Source organism: Glycine max, chromosome 12 (assembly GCF_000004515.6).
Source record: "Glycine max cultivar Williams 82 chromosome 12, Glycine_max_v4.0, whole genome shotgun sequence".
Lineage (NCBI taxonomy): Eukaryota > Viridiplantae > Streptophyta > Magnoliopsida > Fabales > Fabaceae > Glycine > Glycine max.
The window spans coordinates 541804-549896 of NC_038248.2; the positions used below are offsets into that span (position 1 = coordinate 541804).

At 28.5% G+C, this 8093-nt stretch overlaps 1 long non-coding RNA gene across 1 annotated transcript; it reads right to left on the reverse strand.

Moving 5' to 3' along the window:
• Positions 1–2049: 2049 nt before the first annotated feature.
• Positions 2050–3414, reverse strand: LOC100802410 (uncharacterized). The gene is made up of 2 exons (XR_417005.4): positions 2673–3414; positions 2050–2394 (listed from the first exon to the last, which is right to left on the reverse strand). It is a non-coding gene; the product is annotated as an uncharacterized lncRNA (long non-coding RNA).
• Positions 3415–8093: the final 4679 nt, after the last annotated feature.

The window sequence follows — 8093 nt, forward strand, 5'->3', positions numbered from 1 at the left end:
ATCCACAGATTCGATTAGTTTTGAATAACAAAATAACTATGAAGAATATAAAGTAGGTAAAGCAGTAAAATATAATAATAAATAGATCATTCGAGTAAATAGTACTTTTGCTTGAAATTAGACGAATCTGTTATATTAGTTTCTGAAATTAAAAAAGCCATATAAGTCCTTAAATTTAACTATCTACTACTTTTGATTCATAAATATATGTGAATATTATCACTCAAATCATTTTTTTAAAATTCTAAACTAATGTGCTTGTAGATTTTTACTTTTAGGGATTTTTTTTTACATTTTCTTAATTTCAAAAACTTTCAAATACAATGACTAAAGTGATTATCATTTACTCTAAATAATTCATATACATATATGTCTTTACTTTTTGCCTTATTTGTTTGTTTGTTTATTTTGTTAGATTCGCCTTAAATGGTTTTTTTATGTTAAGACTTAAGATGATCGATATGTAGGTTATAGTTCAAACTTCAAGAATAAAATGTATAAAAATAAAGACTCAAAGATGAAAAAGTTATTTAAAACTTCTTATTCTTTTGTTTTTACTTTCAATATAAAGCTTGATATTTTTATAATAACAATAGTAAATTATTCAGGTATAATTGTGTTTTCGTTCCTAATAGTATATTAAACGAGTGGTTTTAGTTTCTCTAATTCAATTGCTTAAATTAAGTCTTCCTATTTTTGAACCCAGTCCTAAGCAGTCGTTCATCTTGACTGCATGTGCTCACAGGCATTTTTGGTTATGGTGAAATATAGGATGAAATTGGTTTATCTATTGGTCCGAAAAACTTATTGATGCCTAAGGTATGGAAGAGAACCAGCACTAGGCGACCTTCTTCAACTTTAATTTCAAGGTTTGTGGAATGGGCACAATACATCAAGGACACACCCATGTAATAAGTACTTAATTAGTCAATTCTCCTAAATACATATTTAGTCTCTCTGATACTCTCATCTTAATCAAGTGGTGCATACACTGATGTATTTGAAGGCTCAGTACGTAATAATTAATTAACCCCCTTGATATATGTCAACTATTACACCCGTTGGGAGATGAACGTATCAAGAAATAATTGTGTATTATATTGAATAGTTGACTAAGCCCTTATTATATGAGTGTTCCATGTTATCATATATATTAACAAGTAAAAAAAAAAGTTAAATAGTAAACAAGTTTACGAGAAACTGGAATGACCAATCAACGTTCAAGAGTTATATATTGAATTGTTTGTTGATCAATATATAATGCGGTTGATGTAAGCATACAAATTCAACGCAGTGCAATGGTCCATAAAGAAATGTCGCATTAATTGAATGTTGCATGCGCATCGTTCATGTATTAAAAATTCAAATAATTAAGGTGAAAAGTTTCTATCATTTGACCATGATAAAATTTTGATAATTTTATTTTAAAATCAAATTGGTTGGTATATACTTAATAGAAATTGTTTACCATTAAAATCTTCTATATAATATAATTTGGTTTAAAAATTAAATGATATAGATAAAAAAAAATCCATGTATGTTTCGTGCATGCAATAAAAGACTATTTTCTTAACTTGACCATAATAAGTATTGAAAAACTTTCGGAAAAAACTTTAATTAGCAAATACCCTGATAACTTAAAGAGTACTCATATATCACGAAAATACAAATGCACGAAAGGCGCGAATAATAAGGTAACGGTTTTTATTTTTCTAAAAAATTATTATAAATTATAAATTAAAAAAGATATAAAATGGCTTTTAAATGAAAAGCAATTGTTTGTGTGATTAGTACAAATTAATTTTGTACCAATCAGCATTTCCCTACATATCTTTTCGTAACAATAAGCATTTCCATATAAATCGTCCCAGGCGGTTGGTTCCATTTAATTTATTATTAATGTTTAAAACATTTTTTAATTGGGACTTTCAATTCAATTAACATGAGCTGAGCATATCTTTCAGGTAGCCATTTCACAAGTATTGTTTGCTTGGCGGGACTCGCCGGAAATTAATTCCTAATCACAATTCTGAATATATATATCCTTAATTTGTTTGAGTTGCAACTTGCAATGCCTCAACTAATTAAAACTACGTATTAATTGACCATTACATACTGTTACAAGAGTTTAATTACAACTTTCATATATACACCCTAAGTGAAAGAGAAAGCATCATGAGGATACAACTTCACTTCAATAATTAACCAACTAAAGCTTCTATCTTCTATAGAAACGAAAACTTAACCGGGACACAGAGAAACTAAACATTAAGTAACCATATATCTCATCACATCTGAAGAGACATACAGTAACTGATATGCTGCATCAGCATGTTACAACTTACAACTAATAATTGCCCCCACGTGGATGGTCTCGTGATACAATTGTAACTTCTGCACAGAACAAAACAGATATTTCAATTTCTAATTAAATCCAATGTATTAACCCAGATATATACTTAACGCTTCAAATCTTGGACATCTTTTCATGAAATAAGATTATATGTACTCTCCGCCAACTTAATTGCTTTCAACTGAATATAAATCGAACGAAGTTTGAAACTGATATTCAAGAAATCTAACAAATTAATAATTCTTGTAACGGGGAAATAGACATGAAATCAACATGGACTGAAATCTGATGAAAGCAGAAAAAGGGTTTTTCCACTTACGTGAGTTTGGTGTCTGAGGCATATCATCTTGAGGCTTATCAGTCCTCCAAACGAGAAGCTTTGTCATTTTGCCAAAGTTCAGTGAAAGAAAAAAATCAAAACATTTAACCATCTTACCAAGATGATAGTTCTGTGTATATATGCTTGAAACTTGCTTGTATATTGCCTAGCTATATATATGTGTATTTATAATTGATAATTCTCAACTTTTGTCCTACCCTAGTCAACTTGCGGTTTCCTCAAATGGTTTTTGCTTATAATAATATGATAAATGAACAATTTTACTTCCATTTGGTCTAGTCTTTTCTCTTTTCTGTTATGCGCCCTTTTTTTTTACATCACTTCTGTATAATTTTTTTTAACAATTTACTTTATCATTAATTTTTTTAACAGTTAAAAGAGGGATAAGAAGTAAATGGATTTACTTCACCTTAGCTTAAATAGACGAATTAAAACTTAAATACGCAACAGCTTGATAAATATGAGATTTTGTCTTTCTTTACTCAGCTAAACCCTTGAAATTATATAAGATTATGTGATGTGAACATGATTGACATGGATAAGATTTACTCTCATCTCGTGCATAAGTTTAGCTCCTCTACTATATAGCTCTTAATGTGTTTATCAAAACAAAAAAAACAAAAAAACGTGATAAATTACTTATTGACTCATAAATAAGTAATTGCATATCTTGTCACAAAAGTTGTGCTGCATCTCATGTGAAATATGAATATGTATGTACGTGTGGACTTCTCTTTCTCTTTTAACAGACGTGAACAAAGGCCACGTTAATGTTAATCTAGACTCTCTACGCGCTAGCTGAGTATATGTTAACTCAGTATTGATTTCAGTTGCATTATTTTATATACGTTGTTAGAATGTTGAACTGATTTTCTTTTTGTTGATTTCATTTTCAAGAAAAAGTCCTCGTCGTTTTGCTGAATACCATGAATTTCGCATTCAGGTTTTGGGGTACTCGTATGAACATATGGAATCCCTCAGTTTGAGAAAAATAATTGATATTTTCCATATTCAAATGAAATTTTCAAAAAAAAAAAATCAAATGAAAATATATAGGCATGAAATATATGGACAAATATAATATGCTTGTACGACCAAAACACGTTTATTCTGGTCCTCCCTTCAGAAATTTATGCACGAATGACCAAACTTCGTTCGTCTTAAATATTAAAAAACTACTATATTAATTATATAAACTATTGTAGCAAAATAATTTTCTTTGACTAAAATACTCCTATTAAAATAGTCTAAATATAATTACGAATTAATTAAATTTTTTGTAATATAAAAAAAAATATTCTGAAAAAATAATTAATGCATTCTCAATTTTTAAAACAAAAACCTTTTAAAAAAAATTATAATTATAAAAGTGATAGATGATGTGATACGGAAAAAGTAATACACTAATGCCCTTTTGAAGTCAAAGAAGGGCTTCGATCTTCCGTGTTGGATTGTTGGTTAATGATTTTCACGATCCACTTGCAGTTGCAGCACTCCAAGTTAGACAAGCGACTTGAATTCTTGTTTGTTGTTAGTAACAATTGACCCAAATAATTTTATTAGTATTTGAGCTCACTTGTGTCATTTATACGTACTTCTTTCATGATAAAAGCGCTATTATTTCAATTAAGCTTAATCGCACCTTTTATATCGCCACAATATAGTTTTTAGGCCTTTTGTATCCTAATTTTTAGTTATACAACTTTGTGCCTCGTATTTTAAAATTGTGTAATATTGATTCTGGCATTTTTCAAATTGTTTAATTTGGGTTTGTTCATTAACTATACATCATATAATTGACGGAGATGATAATGTAAGTGCGTTAGCCTTTGTTTGATTCTAGGTTGAGTCAGGGTTGATCTGCATCAAGACCAACACATCTAGTTGTGGCTGATGCGTTATAATAGGAATTGGACGTGAAAAGGTACGGAGATGCACGTATACACTGTACAAGCAAACACCCACTTAGTGCGTGTTTGAAGTAGCATCCGTCATCCGTGTTTGATCAAATTTTCACGTCAAGATGCACCAAAAGCAACTAAAAGTTGCTTCTGTGATCCACGTTTGAGTGTGGTGGATGTGAATCCACAAACACACTATTAATATGCAGAGTTAAAGTGTTGATATAGAGGGTGTTGATGTGAACCCAATTTTTAATTATTAAATTTTGATTCCTATATTTTTAAATTAAACTATAAAAATTTGATTCTCACATTTACCTGATATCTAACATTTTGAAAATAAAAATAAAATAAAAAAATTCCAGGCTTAAAACCATGAACAAATGAGTGTGAACAAATAATAAAACTATTATACCAAGTAATACATCTTGTATAAGTATGATAAAATTATTGTACATAGAATTCTTTGGGAAATTTTAGAGTGCAAACACTTTTGTAATGTCGCTTTTGTATGACACTTTTCACTTAATTATATTTTATGAGAGATAGAACCAACTTTATGTTATTTTATGAACACGCTCAATGGTAATAACAAATTATAATGCTATATTTGCAAAAGAAGAAAATCAAGTTCCATTGTGTAGGCTGCAAAAAAAATAGACAAATGACACATACATTTTGTCCGCTTGGGCCGACAAACAGGCCACTATTACTTCTGTTCTGTAGGCTGTATACGTACGTATTTTACATCCCCAAATGGCCCAAATTCCATTGTGTTCGCCCCAACTTGCACCCAGGAATAAATTACGCTTTAAGGTTAATCTAGAAATAAATCATTTATTCAAAAAAGAATCATAAGATCCACGACAATTACCTAAAGAAAACACAACATCAATAGGGAAAAAGAGTATACAATGTGAAGGTAGAAAGTAAATGGAATATTTATCCCTGTATTAAAATGAGTTTAATGGAAATATAATATTAATATAAAAGATTTTACACTAACAACTTATTTAAAATGATTGAGGGTATCAAGTTCATTCAACAATATATGTGAATTGTTATAAATTGTTTCATACTTATTTTATTCCACAGTTAAAAAAAAGTAATTAAAAATTAACTTTGATGTGACTTTTAGGAAGCTTATTATTAATTTTAACAAATTTATATATTATGATGTGTAATAATAAATAAAATAAAAACTTTATACTGATCCTAGATATTCTTTTTTGATCATATAAAACTAGAGTTTATTAATCAACATATTTTTTTTCAAATGAAACTAAACTAAATCCCTCTAATCAAGCTTACAATTCAATTTGAGTATTGGAAATTAAAAAAATAATGTGATTTGGAGTAGTCTAGTCATGGTGATGAAACCTGTGGATATCGGCTCAAACATATCCCGATTTTAATGGAAAATATCTGAATTGATTGGGTACGGGTCGGTTCAGATTCAAAAATTACCTGATTTTTTTTAATTGGGAAAGTCGAAGATGGGGATGTCACTATCTGTTACATATTTATCCTCCTCTATTCATCCGGTGATAAAATTATTAAAATTTTATTAATTTTTACAGAAACAAATGCATTACAAATATGACTGATACATGAGATAACAAATTTCCGGTTATCATGTTTAGAGTAGTCAATTGAATTCTACAACAAATATCAATTATTAAAAAGAGTGTGGCATACTTTACGCCACATATCATGGTAACCGAAAAACTAGATTTTATTAATAATGATTAAACCTCTCAATGTAACTGCCAAAACAAAACAAACAAAAAAAACTCTTACAACAGACTATTTCTTAAATAACAACACAAGTTGTGAATTTCTCTACTTTTATATTTCATATTCAATCTTTTAAAATTAATTATACATATACTTATAATTTAAAATGATAATATTCTGTGCATTTATGGTTATTTTAAATTAAGAAAAAAAATTAAATATATATATATATATAAATTATGATAAAATATACAAATAAATTTTTTCTAAAAGAAACAAAATTTAAAAAATAATGGTTAAAAATGAAAATTCTCTCTGCCTGCACGAATTAGTAGAGATGTATGGTGCCCTTTGTTTCACATTGGTGGGGTTGCTTGATTAGGACCAGGAAAGAGTCTTATAATAAAATATACACATTTAATTGTGAAGAATGAATATCTCACTTTATAAAAGGAAAGTACACCAAGAAATTAAGGTACTTTCAATGAATTATATTTTAGCATGTGGATATAAACTGTTTGAACACATATAACACTTGATACAACGATATTACTAGAATCTCATGTCTATAAAATTTGATATGATTAAGTAGATAAATAAAGAACAGATTAAGAAAAAACGAGAGTTGTCAAAGCATGTTAGAAAAAGGATTAGGTGTTTTTTAAGATTTTTTTCAACAATTGTCTGAGGAAAGACTACAGTATACTCTCTCTTTTTTGTCGTAAATTATAGTATAGTACTCTTTTCAATTAATATGTACTCTAATAAATATTGTTGATGCGTAGTCGATGGTTCACAACTAGTATCAAATAATTAGTAGTTGCGACTGATGGTCGATAACCAACATCTCAATTGATATCCGAGACTTAATAGTTGAGAATAGTGATGCCCGATGGTCAACCTTAAATTAGTGGGATCAAGTTAAGATCCATTAAGTTTAAATTGATAATTCAAGGGACCAAAAATCATATGAACTCATGAGACATAAGTTAGAACAAAACAACCGATGGTAGAGCCGAGCGACATTTCGGTTATGTTGGGCAAAAGTATCTATAAAGTTATTTGAAAAATGTAAGTAATAAACGATTGCAATGTAAGTAGATTTTAAGGGACAAATCTTTTTTCTGTAAAAAGAGGGATGAATCTTATCAAATTATTTAATGCCTTACCATCAACTTCTCAATTTAATGCCTTGCCATCGATTTCTTAAATTAATAATTGGCATGCATTTTTGTTTCCAAAAAAATTCACAACATTTATATTAAAAAAAAAGTATTCGCATGTCATTATTAAATTTGAGAATTTAAAGATAAGGTGCACCCAACTTTATTAATCTCTCCTTTTATATGTTCTTAAGTTATAGTATTTAGAAAATATTAAATGTAACGATATTTTTTTCCATTGGGGTTAAAAACAATGCAAATATGTAGCCGATCTTATAAAATAATTATCATAGTGAAATAATTTTATTTAAGATGGATAAGATTATTATAGGACCGATTAAAATAAAAGAATCCAATCCACCTGTTGATTGATGGTTGATGATAAGAGAGAAGTTAATTAAGAGTAAAACAAAGGGTATATCATATCATAACGTTTGTAACTTTTATGAAATAACACTAGCCTATAATTTCATTTGATTATGACCTTTTCTTTTTCAAAATGACATAGAAAAATGTAATCAATGATCACAATAAAAAAGATTCCAATTTGTTTGACGCCATATATAGAAAAGTGTGTCTCCAACTCTTAACTGGGGCTA